This window comes from Chiloscyllium plagiosum, unplaced genomic scaffold, assembly GCF_037043375.1.
Source record: "Chiloscyllium plagiosum isolate Xiang-an unplaced genomic scaffold, Cpla_swu_hap1 HiC_scaffold_21, whole genome shotgun sequence".
Classification (NCBI taxonomy): Eukaryota; Metazoa; Chordata; class Chondrichthyes; order Orectolobiformes; family Hemiscylliidae; genus Chiloscyllium; species Chiloscyllium plagiosum.
The window spans coordinates 57,948,506-57,974,172 of record NW_028270159.1 but is presented as its reverse complement, the minus strand read 5'-3'; the positions used below and the strand labels follow the sequence as shown (position 1 = coordinate 57,974,172).

At 46.2% G+C, this 25,667-nt stretch overlaps 2 non-coding genes across 2 annotated transcripts; both read right to left on the bottom strand.

The window, feature by feature from the left end:
* Positions 1–858: 858 nt before the first annotated feature.
* Positions 859–954, bottom strand: trnai-uau (transfer RNA isoleucine (anticodon UAU)). The gene is made up of 2 exons: positions 917–954; positions 859–894 (listed from the first exon to the last, which is right to left on the bottom strand). It is a non-coding gene; the product is annotated as a tRNA-Ile (tRNA).
* Positions 955–2,232: 1,278 nt separating this feature from the next.
* On the bottom strand, positions 2,233–2,328 carry trnai-uau (transfer RNA isoleucine (anticodon UAU)). Its single transcript has 2 exons — positions 2,291–2,328; positions 2,233–2,268 (listed from the first exon to the last, which is right to left on the bottom strand). It is a non-coding gene; the product is annotated as a tRNA-Ile (tRNA).
* Positions 2,329–25,667: the final 23,339 nt, after the last annotated feature.

The window sequence follows — 25,667 nt, the reverse complement described above, 5'->3', positions numbered from 1 at the left end:
GACATGAATGTGTTAAGAAAAGATTTACAAGGAGGTTGCCTGGTTAAAAAGACTTGAGCTAAAGTCCGAGGGTGAACAGTCTTGGGCTGTTTTCCCTCGATCATCGGAGGCTGAGTGGTGACCTTCAAACAACGTGTCTACGTGTGCCTCAAACCTCAAAGAATTATGTGCCTGCAACCCTCGGTTCCTCAGGAGGGAATTTAACAGTCAGAGAAAGCCACTTGCGGTGGTTGGGGAACAATTTCGAATTTCTTTGACTTCACGTGTGAAGAAGATTATTGAACACTTCAGATTGAGTATGAAAAAAGCTGAGAGTTTTGAAAAGTTAGACGCCCGTGAGTCTGAAGTGAACCATCTCCCGGAGACGCACTTCCTACTTTACCCTGGTGCCTTAAAGGTTTGATCACACTCAGATGATGCTAGGTCCATTTGGAACACTCTGATCTCCGCCCAAGAAACCCACAAACAAGGTTCTGTATTTTTGCATTTTGATCCTCTTCTTCTCAGCAGTTCTTTATTTGAATCAGACAAATGTTCCAAGCAAAGCCGAATATAACATTCATACGGTTCAATGAGATAAATCTAATTCCTTTTTGATTACTACATCGACCTGTGTGAGTTTGTAGCCAGTTGAATAAAGAAATACCAACTAAACATGGCTTGCCGGCAATTTAAATCAAGCAGGCCGCTGATTCGAAGCATTTTTGAGCTGAACAAGATCACCTGCTCATGTGCTTCCCCAGATATCTGTTCAGATTTCAAATATTTCCAGGATACGTTGATTGATTGCCGAGACATTTGTCAAAGCAGAGAAACTGGAAATTTCCAATAGACGCTTTGGCCATGAGCAGACAAAACTGCGCCAGGTGAGGCTCGAACTCACAACCTCGGCATTGCGCACGCCGAGACACTGACATATAAGCACCGCGCGCTGACCGATTGCGCCACTGGAGCTGCATACAGACACGGCTCCCAATATCACGTGTTATACCTCAGCGGTTGACAAATTGAATGTGATGTAATATTTTCCGGTTGTATTCACATGTGGTTCCTCACTTATTTGAGGAATTTGCTTCATTACGCAATGCTAAACTGGATTGATATTGGAAAATGTATTTTCAATATTTTCTTCGATTGTTCTCTGAGCCATTGAGGTCTTTAGTCAGGAGAAACCTTATAATCTCATTCTCTGTTAGCCTCAATTACTGATCTTATCTTCGGCACCAAGTTCCAGAAGTTGATCTTGCTCTGAGTTTTGGCATCATACACAAATAGAAACATACCCTTCGGTCCAATCCGTCCATGCCGAGCAGATATCCTAATCTAACCTCGTCTGTATGCCAGCATTTGTCCTATATCCCTCTCAAACCTTCCGACATGAATGTGTTCAGAAAAGATTTACAAGGAGGTTGCCAGGTTAAAAAGACTTGAGCTAAAGTCCGAGGGTGAACAGTCTTGGGCTGTTTTCCCTCGATCATCGGAGGCTGAGTGGTGACCTTCAAACAACGTGTCTACGTGTGCCTCAAACCTCAAAGAATTATGTGCCTGCTACCCTCGGTTCCTCAGGAGGGAATTTAACAGTCAGAGAAAGCCACTTGCGGTGGTTGGGGAACAATTTCGAATTTCTTTGACTTCACGTGTGAAGAAGATTATTGAACACTTCAGATTGAGTATGAAAAAAGCTGAGAGTTTTGAAAAGTTAGACCCCCGTGAGTCTGAAGTGAACCATCTCCCGAAGACGCACTTCCTACTTTACCCTGGTGCCTTAAAGGTTTGATCACACTCAGATGATGCTAGGTCCATTTGGAACACTCTGATCTCCGCCCAAGAAACCCACAAACAAGGTTCTGTATTTTTGCATTTTGATCCTCTTCTTCTCAGCAGTTCTTTATTTGAATCAGACAAATGTTCCAAGCAAAGCCGAATATAACATTCATACGGTTCAATGAGATAAATCTAATTCCTTTTTGATTACTACATCGACCTGTGTGAGTTTGTAGCCAGTTGAATAAAGAAATACCAACTAAACATGGCTTGCCGGCAATTTAAATCAAGCAGGCCGCTGATTCGAAGCATTTTTGAGCTGAACAAGATCACCTGCTCATGTGCTTCCCCAGATATCTGTTCAGATTTCAAATATTTCCAGGATACGTTGATTGATTGCCGAGACATTTGTCAAAGCAGAGAAACTGGAAATTTCCAATAGACGCTTTGGCCATGAGCAGACAAAACTGCTCCAGGTAAGGCTCGAACTCACAACCTCGGCATTGCGCACGCCGAGACACTGACATATAAGTACCGCGCGCTGACCGATTGCGCCACTGGAGCTGCATAAAGACACGGCTCCCAATATCACGTGTTATACCTCAGCGGTTGACAAATTGAATGTGATGTAATATTTTCCGGTTGTATTCACATGTGGTTCCTCACTTATTTGAGGAATTTGCTTCATTACGCAATGCTAAACTGGATTGATATTGGAAAATGTATTTTCAATATTTTCTTCGATTGTTCTCTGAGCCATTGAGGTCTTTAGTCAGGAGAAACCTTATAATCTCATTCTCTGTTAGCCTCAATTACTGATCTTATCTTCGGCACCAAGTTCCAGAAGTTGATCTTGCTCTGAGTTTTGGCATCATACACAAATAGAAACATACCCTTCGGTCCAATCCGTCCATGCCGAGCAGATATCCTAATCTAACCTCGTCTGTATGCCAGCATTTGTCCTATATCCCACTCAAACCTTCCGACATGAATGTGTTAAGAAAAGATTTACAAGGAGGTTGCCAGGTTAAAAAGACTTGAGCTAAAGTCCGAGGGTGAACAGTCTTGGGCTGTTTTCCCTCGATCATCGGAGGCTGAGTGGTGACCTTCAAACAACGTGTCTACGTGTGCCTCAAACCTCAAAGAATTATGTGCCTGCAACCCTCGGTTCCTCAGGAGGGAATTTAACAGTCAGAGAAAGCCACTTGCGGTGGTTGGGGAACAATTTCGAATTTCTTTGACTTCACGTGTGAAGAAGATTATTGAACACTTCAGATTGAGTATGAAAAAAGCTGAGAGTTTTGAAAAGTTAGACCCCCGTGAGTCTGAAGTGAACCATCTCCCGGAGACGCACTTCCTACTTTACCCTGGTGCCTTAAAGGTTTGATCACACTCAGATGATGCTAGGTCCATTTGGAACACTCTGATCTCCGCCCAAGAAACCCACAAACAAGGTTCTGTATTTTTGCATTTTGATCCTCTTCTTCTCAGCAGTTCTTTATTTGAATCAGACAAATGTTCCAAGCAAAGCCGAATGTTCCATTCATACGGTTCAATGAGATAAATCTAATTCCTTTTAGATTACTACATCGACCTGTGTGAGTTTGTAGCCAGTTGAATAAAGAAATACCAACTAAACATGGCTTGCCGGCAATTTAAATCAAGCAGGCCGCTGATTCGAAGCATTTTTGAGCTGAACAAGATCACCTGCTCATGTGCTCCCCCAGATATCTGTTCAGATTTCAAATATTTCCAGGATACGTTGATTGATTGCCGAGACATTTGTCAAAGCAGAGAAACTGGAAATTTCCAATAGACGCTTTGGCCATGAGCAGACAAAACTGCTCCAGGTGAGGCTCGAACTCACAACCTCGGCATTGCGCACGCCGAGACACTGACATATAAGTACTGCCTCAAACCTCAAAACTGCTCCAGGTGAGGCTCGAATTAACTCCCTCGGCATTGCGCTCGCCGAAACATTCACGTATGAGTTCTGCGCGCCGACTGATTGCGTCTCTGGAGCCGCATATTTTTGCCGCTGGTGAATACCCACTAGCCAGGAAACGACATGACCAGCTATCCTTCGTCGTCACACACGCGGATGACCAGCAACATGAGTTCGACTGGGACAACACTACTTTTATAGGACAAGCCAAACAGAGAACAGTCAGGGAATTCCTAGCGGCATGGCACTCATCCATAGATTCTATCAAAAAAACTTCGACCTGCACCCAATTTCCCGGCCACTGAAGCGGCCAGCTAGAACTGACAACCGGAAGCGGCAGAAACAAACCACTATAAATGTTGGAGGTAACAGAAGCGCTTCACAGGAGGCTCCCAAGCACTGAGGATGTCATCTAGACAGGGGACGAAACGTCTGTTCTTGAAACTCTTCACTGCTTCAAATTCCCGGAACAAGGTGGGATGGACTTCGCTCTGAGACAGTCTCAGCTGATAAGACGCGCGCTGTTCGTTTTCTCCGATGGTTCGGTCTTCGAAGCCTGTGATTCCGCTTTGTTATATTGTACACATGGGAGAGGTCAGCAGTTCCAATCCCGGACGAGCTCTTGTTGCTTGTTCTCAGTTTCGCTAAAATGCACGATCCGCTTTCCAACAAAGTAGCTTCGCTCAATGCGGTTTGACTACCTGAAGTAGAGATGGGGCATTGGCTATCACTTGGTCAAAGTGAAAACAAGTGTCTCCGAGTGTTCGCCCCCGCCATCCGACTCTGAGTGAATCCCCCCAGCTGCATCATTGCTGAATTCTGGGTGTGAAACGTCAGGAAGCGGTGAAGTGGTTGGAGACAGGTTCACAGGAAAGGTGCAGTGTTTGAGGAATGTCAGCAATGAAGAGAGATTGGGAAGTAGACACACTTCTCCTTGGAGAACAGAAATCTGAAAGCTGGTCTGATTGAAGCTTTCCAAGTCATGGGGGATCTGGACAGAGGAAATACGGGAGTGAAAATGCTGCCACATCTGAAAGGATCGAGAACGATTAGACAGAGATTTTAAGTCTCCGGGAAAAGGAGTAAAAGTGCCATGAGCAAGACTGTTTTCACACAGGGAGTGGTCCGGGTCTGTGAGCGAGCTGCATGTTGCTGCATGTGTGCCCCGTCCCGACAGTGTTCCTCTGTAACACAACTCTGTTCTACTCGCTGCATTTTTAATCAGCTTTCTGCTTCCCGTCACTCCATGGATCTGAAATAAATCTTTCATATTGATACACGGGCCACATTTACACAGGGTGGGGTGACGCGCTTGTGAAGGTCTGGATGCTCTTCTGTTCTCGATGGGTCTGCTCTGATCTAATTTGCAAACGCTGCTCTCTGAGATAGGAATAAACGGGCGAAGGTGAAACACCTCAGTTACAGTGTGTTTGATGCTCAGGGCGCCCTGCAGTAATTCCCCACGCTGTTCCACACAGCAGCCTCCTCCCGGTGACATGGAAAGCGGTGAATAACAAAAGGATCAGCATGTTGAATCCGCATCACCACAAAGACACAATTCCGCAATTCCCCATTAGTCATAACCTTAGACAAATGCAAGCGACAGAGTGGCCGTGAACTCGATAGGTTGAACGGCTTCTGTCTGAATGACAAAACGCGGTTGTGATGCTCATCTCCTGTCTCTGGGACAGAGCGGCTGAGGGAGAAATAATGGTCCATTTTTAACTCACCCTTCCGTGTTGGACTGTCTGGAGCCCCGCAGCCTGGGCCATGGGGATGACTCTCGGTGAGTGAGGGCTTCCCTCAAATTCTGGTAATCTGGGACCATTCATGTCAGATTTTAAATCAAGCCCGGTCCAAGCAAATGAACGTACATTCGTATTGCTAAAGTCTTACTGCAGGATTGATGTGTGAAAAATAATCCTGAACAGCAAAAGGGCTGCACAGAAAGATCCCACATTAAGTTACCAGAGAAAAGGATCCCATTTTGACTTCATTCTTTCCCAGCAGCTCCGTATCCTTCTCTCTGTCTTTGATCAATGTCATTGACAGAAGATCCCAGTCGCCTGATTCTGCTGCTCCTGCATCTCCCCGCTTCCAGTGATTTGAGAGGGAGCTGCAGAGCTTGGACTAGCCCCCAGCACTGCCTCCCCGTGGAGGGAAATGGTTGCATCTATCTTCCCGTGGAGAGATCCCGGTTCCGCGGGGAGGGAGCAAAGGGAAGCCTCCTGTGAGCAGAGAGACAGAATGGGAAGGAGCTGTTCATTGTAGTTTTTACTGGCTGAAGCAACGACAATAGTATTTTTATGGAAACACCCTGCGCAGCTCTGAAGCAGATGGAACTTGAACCCGGGTCCCCTGCATCCGAGGTGGGGACATTGTCACCGCCTGAGTGTCACTGGGTTTATATTCAAAGACAGTTATGCTACGGCGCACTCGTTGCTCTCCCGGTACGATTCTCGCTTGGGGTAAACTTTCGCATCTGTGAGATGTCCCGGGTTCAAATCCCCTACAAGCCCTGTCTCTTGCTCCCGTTGTGTGGGGAGTGCATGATGGTAGTTGTTTTCAACCTGCTGATACGTTTCAGCTGTTCTTGACTTACAGCATCCGCAGCACTGTTGGGTTTTGTTAAATATCTCACGTTGTTTGCCCTCGCAATCCGACCTTGAATGAATCCTCCATAATAAATGCGTGAAGGTGAAACACATCAGTTACAGTGTGTTTGATGCTCAGGACGCCCTGCAGTAATTCCCCACGCTGTTCCACACAGCAGCCTCCTCCCGGGAAGATGGGAAATTGTAAATAACAACAAATAGGAGACAGCATCACCACACAGACACAGTTCCCCATTATTCCGACAGATATCACCAATTGTGAATGACCTCAGAGAGACAGAAGCAACAGACAATCGCAGTGGATTCGATGGGCTGAACAGCTTCTATCTGTGCGGGAAGGAACCCACATGTTTGTGAAGCCCCTCTCCCTGTCTCTGGGACAGAGCGGCTGAGGGAGAAGCAATGGCCCATTTTTAACCCTACCTTTCGCTTTCGACTGTCCGCAGCCCCCCAGCTCCGGGCCGTGGGGTGACTCTCCGGGAGTGAGGGTTTCCATCGGATTCTCTTAATCTGGGACCGTTGGGGATCAGATACTAACTGCTGCCCGATCACAGCAGAGAAAGCGACCCCGCATTGCGAAGATCTTTCTGCAGGAATACTGTGTGAAGACGGATCCTCAACAGCAAATAGGCTGCATAGAAAGATCCCATATTAAGTTACCCACGTGTCCCTGGTGTCCATTTCGCTCTTTCCCACCAGCTCAGCACCTTTGTCTCTGTCTCAGGTAAATGAGGAAGTTCACAATCAAAGTTGGAGGAGGCAAAATGGCAGCATTTGCCCTTCCCTGCCCTGGCGCTGCCTGTATGGCTGAATTCTCCGCTAATGGAGACAGCTTGGTCCGAGGGGGAAGGGACAAACAGCACCATCCCGAGAGCAAGGAGACTGAACGAGAAGCAGATATTCTTGACATTCTTTGCTGCTTGGAATTCCTGCTGCAACGTGGGATGTACTTCGCTCTGAGCGACTCTCAGCTGGTTCGGTGGTCGAAATGCCACAATTTCACCGGCTCCTTTGTCTCGGGTCACGATCGTCGCTGAGGAGCTTGTGTTAAACTGGCCTGACTTCATAATTTGGAGATGCCGGTGTTGAACTGGGGTGTACAAAGTTAAAAATCACAGGTTACAGCCCAACAGGTTTAATTGGAAACACTAGCTTTCCGTGTGCTGCTCCTTCAGCAGGTGGTTGTGGAGTCCACGATTGTAAGACACAGAACTTATAGTAAAAGTTTACAGTGTGATGTAACTGAAATTATAGATTGAAAAATATCTTGATTGTTTGTTAAATCTCTCACCTGTTAGAATGACCGTGATAGTGTCATTTCTTTCATATGTAAATCGCAAAACTTGGTGTCAGCCCAGATAATGTATTGAGCACCTCTGTGTGCTGCTCTCTGTGTCAAAATGTTTGGATTGATTCTAATCTTTAAAAAAATGAATTAACACTATCTTACATGGATTCATGCAGTTTTTCAGCAAAGCATCTACGCTGACCCCTCTCTTCATTTAATTTTCAACTTAACTTCAGCCCTAACATCATCCTGATACCATTGCCCTTGCTTAGGATTTAAACGATTGGCTTAGGGCCAACCTTCTCTCCCTCAAAGTAAACGGGAAACTCAGTTACAGAGGGGGTCCTGCACTCTGAGGTCATTAATTACCTCAGTTTCATTTTCGTGGTTGCGTCTAGAAAGTACCGCTCTAATAAATTAATAATTTATCTTGATCAATGAGCAGCGCTCCGAAAGCTTGTTATTTCAAATAAACCTGATATCGTGAGGCTTCTGACTTTGTCCATGCCAGTCCAACACCAGCATCTCCACATGATAATCATGAGTGAGATTGGTTGGAATAGTTGGAAAACTAAGGTAATTCGATCAATTATGTGATAGCAATATATAGAACGGGATTCGAAAGGGATAACAGTGAGTGATAGCATTCTCAGAATTTTGTAAATCACTGTGCACAGTGAGTCAGGAAGCTGTACAATTCAGGAAAGCTTATCATCCACAAACAAACAACAGTGAGGAATGTAACTGTTGGGACAAACTTTCTTGAAATCAGATTGTGAAATTTGGATATGACTCTAACTGCAATTGTCTTGGTATTAATGAGCACACCGATGTCGGCCAGTGTGTGATGATTACCAAACCCGGAGAAGGAAATATGCCTTCAAGATCATATCAGAAATATTCAGTGGATTCAAAGGAATGAGAAGATTGTCCCCCGGGAGCATATCAAAAAAATCAGTCCATGTGCCATGGAGTTTAGAATAATGAGATTTGAGGACAATATCTTCATCCACTAAAATTAATCATCGTGTACAATTCGACCAAGGGTAAAATGAAGAAATGTACACAAACGGGACACTGATATAGAAAGAAAGCACACGATATATAGGACAGGTTTGCATTGAAGTGTCGATTTCTGAATCATAATGACAGTTTAAAGGTAGTTATTGTCCTTATTCAACCTGCAGTAGAAGTGATTATACCCCACAGTGAGGTGGTTAAATCTCACTTACGTTTTGAAACAATTGAGAGTCACGGGGATCACGGGGATTGACCTTCCAAGCCAGTCCCATATTCTATGAACGAATAAAGAGAAGTCAGTGGAGAGATCTTGGTCGCCATAGAGACAATGTTCATGATGTGCTTAGATAACGAATTGGATTACTTGAGTTTATAATTGAATAAATCATACTACAGAAGCGTAGAGATCTTTGTACAAGTGTAATATCCATGATTCCGCCTCACTTAGAGCACTGTGTGTAATCCTGATCTTCAATCTTCACCACAAATGTGAAAAGTTTGGAAAGGACAAAGAAGTGTTTCCTGGGATATGAAGACAGAAAGGACACAGACGGGGTTTATCGGGATGGTGGGAAGGCTGAAGGATTTTATTCACGAGATTCTGGAAATGCTGTTGCAGAAACAGGAAAAATTGGGAAGTAAACTAACAGATTTTCCAGATGATGTGATGTTCGAACTAACTGAGTAGGAAGTGAATTCCCTCTTTCAGGTGAATCAATAAGTCAGAGATTTAAAACGGTGTATGATAAATATAGGACGAGAGCAGAGTTTCTTTCACTCAGAGAATTATTTATCTCCTGAATGTTTTGTTTTTCTTTTCCCAGAAACCGTACACAGAAGCTGATTCCAGCATGTTTTAAAATTCACACGAGTATCGAGTCACAGAATCATACAGCACTAAAACAAACGCTTCAGTCCAAAGACTCCATGCCGAACAGAATCCCAAGCTAAACTCGTCCTACCTGCCAGATCCTGCTCCCTGTCCCTCCAAACCTTTCCTATTCGTGTACCTGTTCTAATGACTCTTAAACGTTGTAATTGTACCTGCATCCACACTTCCTCAAGGGGTTCATTCCACACGCAAAGCACCCTGTGTGAAACAAAAAAAGCCTCTCATGTTTTTTAAAAATATCTCTCAACTTAAAAATGTGCCTCTGCATCTTGAATCCTCCCAACCTAGGGAAAAGACAACTATCGTTAACATCACCTATACCTCTCATTATTTTATAAACTTCTCTCAAGCTCCCCTCTCCATCTCCTACCCTCGAACACAAAAAGTCCCAGTCTGACTAACCTTCCATTATAACGCAAATCTTCCATACCAGGCAAAATCTTGGTACATTTCTTCTGAACCCTCGACAGCTTGATAATGCCAGAACAGGATACAGCATTCCAGAAAAGCCCTCACCAGTGTCCTGTACAATCTCAACCTGGCTTCCGAATTCCATTCCACAAACATTGAGCCAACAAAGGCAAGCTTACCAAAAGACTGTTAAACATCCTGTCAATTGTGCCTCAAACTTCAAAGAATTATGTGGCTGCACCCCCATTCCCTAAGGAAAGAATTTAACAGTGGGAGAAAGTCGATTAGTGGATGGAGAACAACTCTGAATTTCTTTGACCTCACGTGTGGAGAGGTTTATTGAACACTTGCAAAAAAGCTGATGGTTTTGAAAAGTTGGACCCTCGTGAGTCTGAAGTGAACCGTCTCTCGGAGATGCAATTCCTGCTTTACCCTGGTGCCTTAAAGATTTGATCACATTCAGATGATGCTCGGTCCATTTAGTACACTCTGATCTCCACTCAAGAAACCCACAAACAAGGCGCTGTCTTTTTGCATTTTGAATCCTCTTCTTCTCAGCAGTTCTGTATTTTAAGCTGATAAATGTTCCAAACAAAGTTGAATACAACATTCACACTGTTCAATGAGATAAATTTAATTCATTTTTGATTATCAAAACAACCTGTGCGAGTTTGCTGCAAATTGAACTAAAAGATACCAGCTGAACAGCTTTTCCCCGCAATTTAACTCAGTGCAGTCAGCTCTCTGAGAATCATCGTCGAATTGAACAAGATCACCTTCTCTTGCTTCTCCCGATATATTTCTTCACGTTTTGATTATTTCCAGGACGTGTTGGTTGATTGGTGAGCTATTTCTCAATCCACGGAAACTGGTATTTTTTAGTCAACTCAGCATCGGCGATGAGAAGATGAAACTGCTCCATGTGATGCTTAAACTCAGAACCTCGGCATAGCTCACTCTGCCATATAAGTACGGCGCGCGGAACGATTCCTCCATTGGAGCTAGATTCTTTTCGATTGCTTAATATGTCGGGTTATACCTCAGCGGTTGGCAAATTGGTTGTAACGTGGGGTTCTTCGATCGACTTCACCAGTAGTTCCTGACTTATTTGAGGAAATTGCTTAACTACACAGTGCTAAACTGGATTGATATTGAAAAATGCATTCCAATATTTTCTCAACACTCCCCTGAGCCATCGATGTCTTTAGTCTGTAGGAACCAGTCAATCTCATTATTGAACAGACTCAATGAATGATCTGCACCGCATGTGGGGCACCAGATTCCCGAGGTTGTCCTTCGTCTGAGTTTTGGAATCATGGAGACATAAAGGTGTACAGAACGGAAACACATTCTTCTGTCCAACTCGTCCATATCAACCAGATATCCTAACCTAATCTATTCCCATTTGCTAGCACTTGACACATATCCCTCGGACCACTTCCTGTTCATATACCCAACCAGATGCCTTTTAAATGATGTAATTGTACCAGCCTCCACCACATCCTCTGGAAGTTCATTCCATACACGCATCACCTTCTCCATGAAAAAAAAGCCCCTTAGGTCTCTCTTATATCTTTCCCCTCTCACCCTGAACCTATGCCCGCTAGTTCTGGACTCCCTCACCCCAGGGCTTTATCCTATCCATGCCCCTCATTGCACGTTCCATGTTCTATTAGGATGTTACCTGGTGTGGAAGGAAAGTCGTGCCTGAAAAGGCTGAGGCTGTTTTCGTTGGAGAGAAGGTTGAGAGGAAACTTAATCGAGACGTAATAATCAGAGGTTAAATAGGGGGAACATTTTCCCTCGGATCGTGAAGGCTAACAAGAGAGGATAAAGCTTTAAATTGAGGGGTGATAGATTTAGGACAGATATCAGGGGCACTTCCCTCACTCAAGAGTAGTCGGGGAGTGGAAGGGCCTGCCCGCAACAGTCGTAGACTCGCCGACCTTAAGGGCATTTAAATGGGCATTGGGCATACATATGGATTAGAATGGAACAGTGCAGGTTAGATGGGCATCAGATTAATTTCACAGGTCGGCACAATATCGAGGGCCAAAGGGCCTTTACTGCGTTTTGATGTTCTATGTTCTATGATTTTATAAATCTCTATAAGTTCACCCCTCAGCCTCCGACGCTCCAGGGAAAACAGCCCCAGCCTGTTCAGCCTCTCCCTATAGCTCAAATATGCCAACCCTCGCACCATCCTTGTAAATCTTTTCTGAACCCTTTCAAGTTTCACATCTTTCTGATAGGAAGGAGACCAGAATTGCACGCAATATTCCAACAGTGACCTAAACAATGTCCTGTACAGCCGTAACATGACCTCCCAATTCCTATACTCAATAACCAATAAAGGAAAGCATGCCAAATGCCTTCATCACTATTCTATCTACCTGCGACTCTACTTTCAAGGAGCTATGAACCTGCACTCCAAGATCTCTTTGTTCAGCAACATTCCCTAGCACTCCCATTAAGTGTCTAAGTCCTGCTAAGATTTGCTAGCGCGGTTTGATTTTTTTTTCTCATTTCTGCATTGACGATTGAAACATGCCCATTGGGATCTGGTTCTGCTGAAAGTAATGGAGGACTAGTTGATCGATGTGATCGGTGAATTGATCCAATCCCCTGGAGAACTGGGTTACCAATACGTTGGAGGAGTACCAGTAAGCAGACGCAGTGGAATAAGGAAATATGCGATGCTTGTGATGTTACGTTGGGTGGCCAGCAGAGGGTGGCATTGTGCCATTTCTCGACAACAGTCGGACAGAGAGAGAGAGAGAGAAAGAGAGAGAGAGAGACCGTGATTGATTCATTACAGTTTATTTCATTCATTCACATGCACACACTGACACACAGAGAGGCACAAAACCAGATTCAGAGAGACACAGACTGAGACACACACATAGACGGGTAAACACAGCCACACTCAAACTCCCCTCCACGGATAGTGTGTCCTATTGCAGACAGACCTAATCACACCAATTACAAACAGGCACAGAAAAATACATACAGAAACATACATGTACAGATAGAGAGACACAGAAACATACATGGTCATAGACATATCGAGACACAGACACTCACAAACACCGCCATATACAGATGCACACATAATGTCCCAAAGTATATCATTGATCTATTCGGTAAGCTCAGGTTCATTTGTATAATAAACTATGTTAATTCGTACAAGAGATTTGTGTAATCACAACTTGTTTGTAAGCTGCATTGATTCATCAATAGAATTTTCAGAATCTTGTTTAAAGTAAACTTGCTGACTTGCAGTCCCACTTACACCTTGTGTTGGTGGGTGTGAAAATCCTGTGTTCCCTTGTGGAACAAATTTGTCCATTGGTTACAGAAGCCTTTCTTCCATTGTCTAAATTAACATGTGTTCTGGCTGCTGCTGGTTTGAAACTGCAGCTTTGTCTTGATGTGGGTTTTAAGTCTGTGGCCAGTGTATGAGGTGAGTATGTGGGACAGGAGAGGGACAGACAGAATTCTTATTGGTGATGGTCACCTTTTGGCACTCATATGACATAGATCTTTCTTGACATTCATTGCCCAAGCCTGGATGTTTCTCAGCTCTTGCTTCAGAAGACTGATGAATTGTAAAATGAACAAAAATTATCAGTGAACGTCGTGATGTTGGAAGTTATGTTGGAAGAAGGCTTATGGAGAGTTTTGATTCTGAACTTTATTGATTTCAGTTTTAGTAGGACTCCTTGGTGCCACACTCAACTAAATGTTACGTTGATGTCAAGGCAATCACTCTCACTTTTCCTTGTTACCTTTATTAAAGCAGGGCAGTACATCTTTAAAAAGCGTTTTGGCATCCAGTCCGAACTAAACTATTGACCTGCTGCTTTCTCTCACACCTCCTCCCTCCCCTCTTTAATCTCACACAAAGTGCCTCTTAGTATGCTCTACTCCTGGGGGAAGTTACTCCAGGTACAGGGAACTGGGAGTTGACTGGATGAGCTGGGATTTTGGTTGAGAGAGGGCTTTGAGTGACAGAACTGAAGGTATTTAAAGTAGACCCTGGCAGCCATAGCTCCTTGTGCCATTTGAACGGAGTAGAAGGGGTGAGTATCAGTGGGTTTGCCTCTGTGTGTGTGTGAGGTATTGTTAGAACCTCAGTGCCAGTTTTGAATTTTTATCCTCCCCCTACCTTCCCTGAACCATCCAAGCTGAAGCAGGCTCCAGGAGCAGGGTCTATCCCTCATGGGAGAGAGGGATAGGAGAAACCATTGAGAGTGTTGGGATCTACTGTAATGGTGACAATCCTTTCCTGAGTCTCTCCATGTCTTTTCTTAACTGGTCTATCTCTCTGTCTGACATCTTTCTGCCATTTTCTTGCTCTCTCTGTGTCTCTTTGCATCGCTGTGACTTTCTCTGTCTTTACTCCATGTTTCTGTTCTTTCTTGCTCTTTATTTTTTCTTTCCCTGTCTCACCACTTCATTTCTTCCTCGCTTCAGTCTTTTTTTCTCTCTGTTTCTTTTCTCTTGTATTTCTGACTCTTCATCTTTCTGGCTTTATCTCTGTTCTTCCCCACTCTTTTCTTTCTTCTTTTTCCTTCTCTTTTATCCCTCCACCTCTTTTTTCCCTGTCTTCTCTCATGCTACCTTTTCCCCATCTCTTTTTCTTCCTATCTCCACTTTTCCTGCTATTTTTTGCAGTTTTTGTGCCCCTTCACTTCGGCCCTTGTGTCTTTTTGCCCTATGTCCTGTTCCCATTTTCCACTCCCTCTTTCTTTTCCATTGTAACTTTTATTTTTCTGTCTCTTTGCAGATCCCACCAGGTATTGTAGTCCCTCCACAAATTATTCACCTCCAAAATTATGCATTCACCTCCCCCCCGCACAAATATTCCAACCCACCTCCAGTATTGCATCCTCTTATAAGTTTTATACACCTATGTTTGGTTCCCCCTCCCTGGTTTGTGTGGCGCCCTCCAATTTTGCAATCCTCATATTGTGCCCTCCCTCAAAATTTGCATGCCTCCCCAAATTTTGCACCCCTCTCCATTTTTCTATGACAACCAACATTTTGCAGCCTTCTCCACATTTTGCACACTCCCAGGTTTTGTGGTCCTGCCAAATTTTGCACCTCCAAGTATTCCTCCTCCAAACTATTGTTGCATTTGCAGCACCGTCACCAAATTATGCAGCCCTCTGCAAAGTACCTCCTCTGATTTTGTGACCCATCCCAGGTTTTGTGGCCCCTCCTCAAATTAGGGCCATTCCCAAATGATGCACCTCCCCAAGTGTTGCCTTTGCAACAATTTTGCAACATTCTACTCCCCCACCCCACAATTTTGTGACCTCTACAATTTGCAGCCCCTGAAAATATTTTCAAGCCCTTATGTTCCCCCTCTTTTATGTTCCTAAATTTTGCACCTCTCCAATCCTCAGATTTCACAACCCCAAAAATCATGAGACTTGCCCCCACTCCCACATGTATTTGGGACTCATCCTCTCCCAACTGTTGATCTCTCCCAAATGTTATCCCTCCTCCATTTTTGTGCACCCACCTCATGTGTTTGTGCCACCACTTCCCCTTTTTATGCCCCCAGATTTTGGAATGTTGTACTCCAGAGGGCTGTGGAAGCTTAGGTATTGAGTATGTGTCAAGTAGACATTGATTGTATTGAATGATACAGCAGGCTCAATGATTTGTACAAGATTCCTGATGAAAGACTTTTACCGAAAATGTCGATTTTCCTGCTGCTCAGATGCTGCCTGGCCTGCTGTGCTTCTCCAGCACCACATTCTCGAATCGATGGGCCAAGTGGCTATCTCCTGCTCTGAATACAATGTTTAAGATTTGATCAGATTATTAGATGGTGAATTTTTTGTTAACAAATCTCCCAACCTCAAGAACGGAATCTCCTTATTGACCACTGATTTCTGACTGACCCAGCTAGTCCTTAGTTATGAGCTTGTTTTATTCATTTTGTGATTACACACTGGAGAAAACTTTTGAATACTGTGAGAAGCATCCCTCATTATTATTAATTCCAGTCAATACAATCCTAACTGATGCAATCTCCTCTCATATCCCAGGATTCAATTTGGTAAACCTTTGCTGCACTGCCACCATAGTAAGAGCATCCTTCCCCAGATAAGGATACCAACACTACACACGGTATTCCAGCTGTGGCCTCACCATAGCCCTGTATAATTGCAGCAAGACTGCCTTGTGTTCCTGCCCTTGAATCCTCTCACTATGAAGACCAAGATACCATTTGCCTTCTTTGCTGCTTGTTGCACCTGCACACTTAATTTCAGTGACTGGTGCACAAGGACACAGAGGTCTCGGTCAAAATTCGTCTCTCTCAATTTACAGCCATTCAAATAATCTGCTTTTCTATTTTTGCTACCAAAGTGAATCATCTCACATTTTCCACACAGACTGCAAATGCCATATATTTGCCCACTCACTGCGCCAATCCAAAAAACATTGCATCCTCCTCACCGTGCAGCCATCTACCCAGCTTTGTGTCATCTGCAAACTTTGAAATATTCCAGTCTGTTCTCCCATCTAAATCATTGACATATATTGTGAATAGCTGAGGTCCTAGTACCAATCAATACAGTAACCCAATCATTAATTGTCACCGAACATTGATCTGATCGATCCTCCCTGACTGACCATACAGATTAGCACATCAGCCTGATGTTCATAACTGACTGGCTGGAGACTCATTGAACAATTGTGAACCACTCTACTACTAAAGCTTGGAAGCAGGCCATTCAGCCCATTGTTTCCATATGGTTCTCTAAATACGTTTCTGACCTTGTACCATTCTCCTGAGCTTTCTACGTAATCTTGAACATTAATTGATGATAAACAATTATCTCAGGCGCTTGACTGAACCTTTCCAAACCACTGTTCCATGCAACTTATTCTAGATCTAATTACTCATCGTGTTTCTTTCTCACCTCACATTTCCTTCTCTTATAACGTATTTGAAATCTGCACTCTTATTCTCAATGCTGGGTATGATCGGGAATACACTGCTAAGTGTATGGTCGAGGCAGATTTATTCAAAGCTTTCAAAATAGAACTGGTTAGTTAGTTGAAGAGGAAACATTTGGGGGTGATGGAAATAAGGAGGAGTGGAACATATAGAGATAGAGAGATGTACAGCATGGAAACAGACCCTTTGATCCAACTCGTCTATGCCAACCAGATATCCTAACCCAATCTAGTCCCACCTGCCTGCACCCGGACCCTTCGTATTCATATACCCATCCAAATGCCTCTTAAATGTTGCAATTGTACCAGCCTCCACCACTTCTTCTGGCAGCTCATTCCATACTCATACCACCCTCTGTGTGAAAACATTGCCCCTTAGGTCTCTTTTATATCTTTCCCCTCTCACCCTAAACCTATGCCCTCTCGTTCTGGACTCCCCAACCCCAGGGGAAAAACTTTGCCTATTTACCCCATCCATGTCCCTCATAATTTTGTAAACCTCTATAAGATCACCCCTCAGCCTTCGATGCTTCAGGGAAAACATGACATCCCAACACCTCCATAGCCCATCACGAAGGACTCAAAGCCCTCCGCTTCTTCCTTTCCCGCTGTACCAACCAGTACCCTTCCACTGACACCCTCCTTTGACTGACTGAACTGGTCCTCACCCTGAACAACTTCTCTTTCCAATCCTCTCACTTCCTCCAAACCAAAGGAGTCGCCATGGGCACCCGCATGGGCCCCAGCTATGCCTGCCTCTTCGTAGGATATGTGGAACAGTCCATCTTCCGCAGCTACACTGGCACCACCCCCCACCTTTTCTTCCGCTACATCGATGACTGTATCAGCGCTGCCTCGTGCTCCCACGAGGAAGTTGAACAGTTCATCCACTTTACCAACACTTTCCACCCCGACCTCAAATTCACCTGGACCGTCTCAGACTCCTCCCTCCCCTTCCTAGACCTTTCCATTTCTATCTCGGGCGATCGAATCAACACGGACATTTACTATAAACCGACCGACTCCCACAGCTACCTAGACTACACTTCCTCCCATCCTACCCCCTGTAAAAACACCATGCCATATTCCCAATTCCTTCGTCTCCGCCGCATCTGCTCCCAGGAGGACCAATTCCAAATTTGTACAACCCAGATGGCCGCCTTCTTCAAGGACCGCAATTTCCCCCCAGACGTGGTCGACGATGCCCTCCACCGCATCTTTTCCACTTCCCGCTCCTCCGCCCTTGAGACCCGCCCCTCCAACCGCCACCAGGACAGAACCACACTGGTCCTCACCTATCACCCCACCAAACTCCATGTACAGCGGATCATCCGCCGTCATTTCCGCCACCTCCAAACGGACCCCACCACCAGGAATATATTTCCCTCCCCTCCCCTATCAGCGTTCTGAAAAGACCACTCCCTCCGTGACTCCCGCGACAGGTCCACACCCCCCACCAACCCAACCTCCACTCCCGGCACCTTCTCCTGCAACCGCAAGAAATGCAAAACTTGCGCCCACACCTCCCCCCTTACTTCCCTCCAAGGCCCCAAGGGATACTTCCATATCCGCCACAAATTCACCTGCACCTCCACACACATCATCTATTGCATCCGCTGCACCCGATGTGGCCTCCTCTATATTGGGGAGACAGGCCGCCTACTTGCGGAACAGTTCAGAGAACACCTCTGGGACACCCGGACCAACCAACCCAACCACCCCGTGGCTCAACACTTCACCTCCCCCTCCCACTCCACCAAGGACATGCAAGTCCTCGGACTCCTCCATCGCCAGACCATAGCAACACGACGGTTGGAGGAAGAGCGCCTCATCTTCCGCCTAGGAACCCTCCAACCACAAGGGATGAACTCAGATTTCTCCAGTTTCCTCATTTCCCCTCCCTCCATCTCGTCTCAGTCAAATCCCTCGAACTCAGCACCGCCTTCCTGACCTGCAATCTTCTTCCTGACCTCTCCGCCCCCACCCCACTCCGGCCTATCATCCTCACCTTGACCTCCTTCCACCTATCACATTTCCAACGCCACTCCCCCAAGTCCCTCCTCCCTACCTTTTATCTTAACCTGCTGGGCACACTTTCCTCATTCCTGAAGAAGGGCTTATGCCCGAAGCGCGATTCTCCTGTTCCTTGGATGCTGCCTGACCTGCTGCGCTTTTCCAGCAACACATTTTCAGCTGTGATCTCCAGCATCTGCAGTCCTCACTTTCTCCTTGTCCTTACTGCCCTTCTTAAACAGTGGCACCACGTTAGCCAACTTTGTCTTCCGGCACCTCACCTGTGACTATCGATGATACAAATATCTCAGCAAGAGGCTCAGCAATCACTTCTCTAGCTTCCCACAAAGTTCTAGGGTACACCTGATCAGGTCCTGGGGATTTAAACACCTTTATGCATTTTCAGACATCCAGCACTTCCTCCTCTTGGCGAAGAGCCTGTTTCCACACTGTAAGAATTCTATGATTTTTACCAGACTGAAGAGTTTCTCATCAGCTACTCCGTAGAGACCATGTATTATTTTGAAACCTTCTTTTAAATCTCCTCTCAGCCTTCTCCAATCTAACTTTATGGCTGCAATTTCTCACTGCCAGAGCCATTCATGTGAAGGCAGTTCCTTCACCTTCCCAGTCTCATGGTCCATTCAGATTCCTGAGACTCCTCATGCTGATGAATTAACTTCAATTGAATGATGGGAAGAATTAAGCCAGTGTTTCCAATCCCTACACCAAGCTTAATTCCTAAGCTATTGCTTTTGTCCCTCTCCGCTGTAAACCATTGAGATTCAGTGTGGCACTAGGAACGCACAGCAGATTAGGCAGCATCCAAGGACAGGAGAATCAACATTTCGGGCATAAGCCCTTCATCAGGAATGAGGAGCTTCTGATCTCATATTTGTGTCAGCACTAAGACCATCTGTATGCACCTCAGTCATCTCATTTGAGCCTGTCTCCATCTCAGTGTAGTTGCTGCTGAAATCCACCTGAAACTCTTCCTTACCTTCAGGCTCGACTGCAGGTAGTTCTTCCATAATGTGATAGATGCATTCTTGTGCAAGCCTGCATTATTATGTAAAAGCTGAAAATGTGTTGCTGGAAAAGCACAGCAGGTCAGGCAGCATCCAAGGAACAGGAGATTCGACGTTTCGGGTATAAGCCCTTCTTCCGACCTGCTGCGCTTTTCCAGCAACACATTTTCAGCTCTGATCTCCAGCATCTGCAGCCCTCACTTTCTCCTGCATTATATAAAAATCATGCTTAAAGTGTTGGCAATGTAATCGTGTTAGACATAACACCGTTTTAAAAATTTGTGCTTTAGAAACGATGTCCCCAAATCGTCAACCACGTTACAGTGATTTCTCCTTGATGAAACTTTGTACATTCTGCTACAATGCATGTTTGTGAACGCGAATTTGCTATGACATGATTGACGAATTGGGGACACTGTTTCTGAAGTGCAAAGTTTAAAGTGTGTTGTGGTTCTGTTCGCCGAGCTGGGAATTTGTGTTGCAGACGTTTTGTCCCCTGTCTAGGTGACATCCTCAGTGCTCGGAAGCCTCCAGTGAAGCGTTTCTGTGATCATTCCTCCAGCATTTGTAGTGGTTTAAATCTGCCGCTTCCGGTTGTCAGTTCCAGCTGTCCACTGCAGTGGCCGGTATATTGGGTCCAGGTCGATGTGCTTGTTGATTAAAACGTCTGCAACACTCATCTGTGGATGAGTGCCATGCCTCTAGGAATTCCCTGGCTGTTCTCTGTTTGGCTTGTCCTATAATAGTAGTGTTGTCCCAGTCAAACTCATGTTGCTTGTCATCTGCATGTGTGGCTACTAAGGATAGCTGGTCATGTCGTTTCGTGGCTAGTTGGTGTTCATGGATGTGGATCGTTAGCTGTCTTCCTGTTTGTCCTATGTAGTGCTTTGTGCAGTCCTTGCATGGGATTTTATATACTACGTTGGTTTTGCTCATGCTGAGTATCGGGTCCTTTGTCCTGGTGAGTTGTTGCCTGAGAGTGGCTGTTGGTTTGTGTGCTGTTATGAGTCCTAGTGGTCGTAGTGGCTGTCAGTTCAGAAATGTTCTTGATGTATGGTAAAGTGGCTAGTCCTTTAGGTTGTGGCATGTCCTCATTCCATTGTCTTTCCCTTAGGCATCTATTGATGAAATTGCGGGGGTATCCATTTTTGGCAAATACATTGTAGATGTGTTTTCTTTCTCTTTTTGCAGTTCTGGTGTGCTGCAGTGTGTTGTGGCTCTTTTGAACAGTGTCTTGATACAACTTCTTTTGTGTGTGTTGGGGTGGTTGCTTTCGTAGATCAGGACTTGGTCTGTGTGTGTGGCTTTCCTGTATTTCCTAATGCTGAATGGCCTAATGTCTGTTCCTATGTCTTATGATCAAATACTTTGGCAAAGTAGTGGATTTCAAGGAGGAAAGTGAGATACAGGGAGGGAATTCCAGATCTTGGGGCTGAGTCAATTTGAGGTGCAGCCACCAAAGACCTAGGAATAAAAGCTGGGAGTGTGTAACTGGCTGGAATTGGAGCATTTAACATATCTCAGAAAAGGACAGTACAGAGATAAAGATATGAGAAACCATGGGAGGAATTTGATGACAAGGGTGAGAATTTTAAAGTCCAGATGCTGCCTGAGTAGGTGCCCGTGTATGTCAGTGAGGACGGGAGTGACAGAGGAACGGGAATTGTTGAAAAGTGTGGCGCTGGAAAAGTGCGGCGCTGGAAAAGTGCAGCATGCCAGGCAGCAGCTGAGGAGCAGGAGAATCGACATTTTGGGCATAAGCCCTTCTTCAGGAATGAGGCTGGTGTGCCAAGTGGGCTGAGATAAAAGGTGGTGGGGAGGGGGGAGTTTGGGGGAGGGGTGCTAGGAATACGATAGGTGGAAGGAGGTGAGAGTGAGGGTGATAGGCCGGAGAGGGGGTAGGGGCGGAGAGGTCGGAAAGAAGATTGCAGGTCAAGAGGGCAGTGCTGAATCCAGGGGTTGGGACTGAGATAAGGTGAGGGGAGGGGAAATGAGGAAAATGGAGAAATCTACATTCATTCCGTATGGTTGGAGGGTTCCTAGGTGGAAGATGAGGTGCTCTTCCTCCAGGCGTCGTGTGGCCAGGGTCTGGCGATGGAGGCGGCCAAGGACCTACATGTCCTTGGCAGAGTGGGAGGGGGAATTAAAGTGTTCAGCCACGGGGCAGTTGGGTTGTTTGGTGTGGGTGTCCCAGAGGTGTTCCCTGAAATGTTCCACAAGTAGGTGGCCTGTCTCCCCAATGTAGAGGAGACCACATCGGGTGCAGCAGATACAATAAATGATGTGTAGAGGTGCAGGTGAATTTGCGACGGACATGGAAGGATCCACTGGGGCCATGGCGGGAGGTGAGGGGGCAGGTGTGGGCACAAGTTTTGCACTTCTTGCGGTTGCAGGGGAAGGTGTCGGGAGTGGAAGTCAGGTTGGTGGGCGTGTGGACCTGACGAGGGAGTTGCGGAGGGAGTGGTCTCTCCGGAACGCTGATAGGGGTGGGGAGGGAAATTTATCCCTGGTGGTGGGGTCTGTTTGGAGGTGGCGGAAATGACAGAGGATGATACGATGTATCCGGAGGTTGGTGAGGTGTAAGGTGAGGACCAGTGGTTCTGTCCTGGAGGCGATTGGAGGGGCAGGGTTCAAGGGCGGAGGAGCGGGAAGTGGAGGAGGTGCGGTGGAGAGCATCATCGACCACGTCGGAGGGGAAATTGCGGTCTTTGAAGAAGGAGGCCATTTGGGCTCTTCGGTGGTGGAACTGGTCCTCCTGGGAGCAGATGCCTGAGGCAAAGGAATTGGGAATATGGGATGGCGTTTTTACAGGGAGCAGGGTGGGAGGAGATGTAATCTAGGTAGCTGTGGGAGTCGGTCAGTTTGTAGTAAATGTCTGTGTTGAGTCTGTCGCCCGAGATAGAAATGGAGAGATCTAGGAAGGGGAGGGAGGAGTCCGAGACGGTCCAGGTGAATTTGAGGTCGGGGTGGAAGGTGTTAATAAAGTGGATGAACTGTTCAACCTCCTCGTGGGAGCACGAGGCAGCGCCGATACAGTCATCGATGTAGCGGAGGAAAAGGTGGGGGTTGGTGCCAGTGTAGCTGTGGAAGATGATCCACATATCCCACGAAGAGGCTGGCATAGCTGGGGCCCACACGGGTGCCCAGAGCTACTCCTTTGGTTTGGAGGAAGTGGGAGGATTGGAAGGAGAAGTTGTTATGAGTAAGGACCAGTTCAGTTTGAAGGAGGGTGTCAGTGGAAGGGTACTGGTTGGGTCGGCAGGAGAGGAAGAAGCGGAGGTCTTGGAGGCCTTTGTAATGGCGGGTGTAAGTGTATAGGGTTCTGGATGTCCATCGTGAAAATAAGGTGTTGGGGGCCAGGGAAGCGAAAATCATGGAGGAGGTGGAGGGCGTGGGTGGTGACCCAAACATAGGTGGGGAGTTCTTGGACTAAGGGGGACAGGACAGTGTCAAGGTATGCAGAGTTGAGTTCGGTGGGGCAGCAGCAGGCTGAGACAAGGGGTCGGCTGGGGCAGTTGGGTTTGTGGATTTTGGGCAGTAGGTAGAAACGGGCGGTGTGGGGTTGTGGGACTATGAGGTTGGAGCATGTGGATGGGAGATTCCCTGAGATATGAGGTTATGAATGATCTGGGAGATGATGGGAGGTTATGGGTGGTGGGAGGTGGGGTCATGGTCAAGGGGGCAGTAGGAGAAGGTGTCCGCGAGTTGGCGTTTAGCTTCAGCGGTGTAAAGGACGGTCTGCCAAACTACCACTGGGCCTCCCTTGTCTACTGGTTTGATGGAACCCTCCAACCACACGGGATGAATGTAGATTTCTCCAGCTTCCTCATTTCCCCTCCCCCCACCTTATCTCAGTCCCAGCCCCTGGATTCAGCACCGCCCTCTTGACCTGCAATCTTCTTCCCGACCTCTCCGTCTTACCACCTCTCCGGCCTATCACCCTCACCTACTTCCACCTATTGTATTTCCAGCACCCCTCCCCCAAATTCCCCACCCCACCCCACCCTTCATCTTAGCCGCTTGGCACACCAGCCTCATTCCTGAAGAAGGGCTTATGCCCGAAACGTTGATTCGCCTGCTCCTTGGATGCTGCCTGGCCTGACTGCGCTTTTCCAGCACCACACTTTTCAACTCTGGTCTCCAGCATCTGCAGTCCTCACTTTCTCCGAACGGGAATTGTTTCAAGGTACCAACAGCAAAAGGTTTATATAACATCAAGTTTACAAAGGGTAGAATGTGGAAGTTGTTGCTGACTGCACCCCTGACTCCTGCTTGGTTAGCCCACAATTTGGCCCTTGTTTATTGTTCCATTGAGTTCTTCATCTGATTCAGTGCCAGGAAGTTGAGAATACGCATGCGCCCTACGGGGCTATTACCTTACCAATATGGCGGGCCCGGCTCCCGGGCGGCCGTTAACTCGGTAAAAACAATGACTGCAGGTTCTGGAAACCAGATTTTGGATTAATGGTGCTGGAAGAGCACAGCAGTTCAGGCAGCATTAACTTGCTCATCGTAAACTCCAAACTTGAAGCTTCAGATATGGAAACTGACGTACATACTGAGTGTTCTCGTCGAAAACAGCCGCCTGCCCCACATCACTCACCTGGCAGTTTGTCTCCCCGCCGCCGCAAGCACCGTATCTCGCTTCAGACCCGCACTACGCATGATCAACCCTGTTAGTGACTGACAGCAGCTCTGACCAATAGAGAAAAGGGATAATGCAGGAGGACCAAGCGGTAAGGCTGGTCCTCCAATCAATGGGAGTGAATAAGAGGCGGGCTGAGCCTGATGACGGTGCGGACTGGTGAGAGAGAAGTTCTCTTTGTCCTCATTCAGAACAAAACAGACTGGAAAGGAGCTACTCAGCTCAAAGACTGTCTCTGCCATATTCGAGATGGTGAGATGGGGGAATTCAGCACAATCAGTGCAAAAGATTTCCAAGAATGCGAGAGAATGACCAGGTGCAGACTCCATGGGTTGAAGTGCCTTTCTCAATTTGTACATCTCTCTGATTCTATAATTCGCCTCCTCCTGAGACCCAACCCCCAGCCCCCCGCATAGGAACAGGAGCAGTCCATTTGGCTCTTCAAGCCTGCTCTGCCATTCAATATGATGAAGAATGATTGTCCTGCTTGGTACCCTTTTCCCACTTTGTCCCAGACAAGCTGTTCGAGTGCAATACAAAACTAACATTGACACTGCAAATTTTAAAAAAGTACCAGCTCTATTGAGTTCGCAAAAGGCAGGACAATCCATCCCTACCAATTATCCTCTCAATTTAGTCTCCATCATGAGCAAAGTCATGCAGGCGGCATCAACAACATTATCAGGCTGTACTCACTCAGCAATAACCAGCTCACTGGTGTGTGTGTTCCACCAGGGCACTCAGCTCTTAACTTCATTACACCATTCATCTAACATGGACAAAACACTGAACCCGAGCGGTGTTGTGAGACCGATGGCCTTTGACATCAAGGCAGCAGTGACTGGCTAAGACAATAAGGAACTCTTAAAAAAAATGGAGTTAATGTCCACCAAGGGAAAACGCTCTCCTGGAGCTTGAACTATTTGGTGTTTGGGATGATGTATAAATGTGGTCAGGAGGTCAGTGTGGTGAAACATGAGACCCAGATTGTGAACAGTGTGCTTCACCTTCAGTTTCACTGAAGAGGGATGGCCATGGTAGTTAGGGAAGAAAATTAAGTGGTGATTT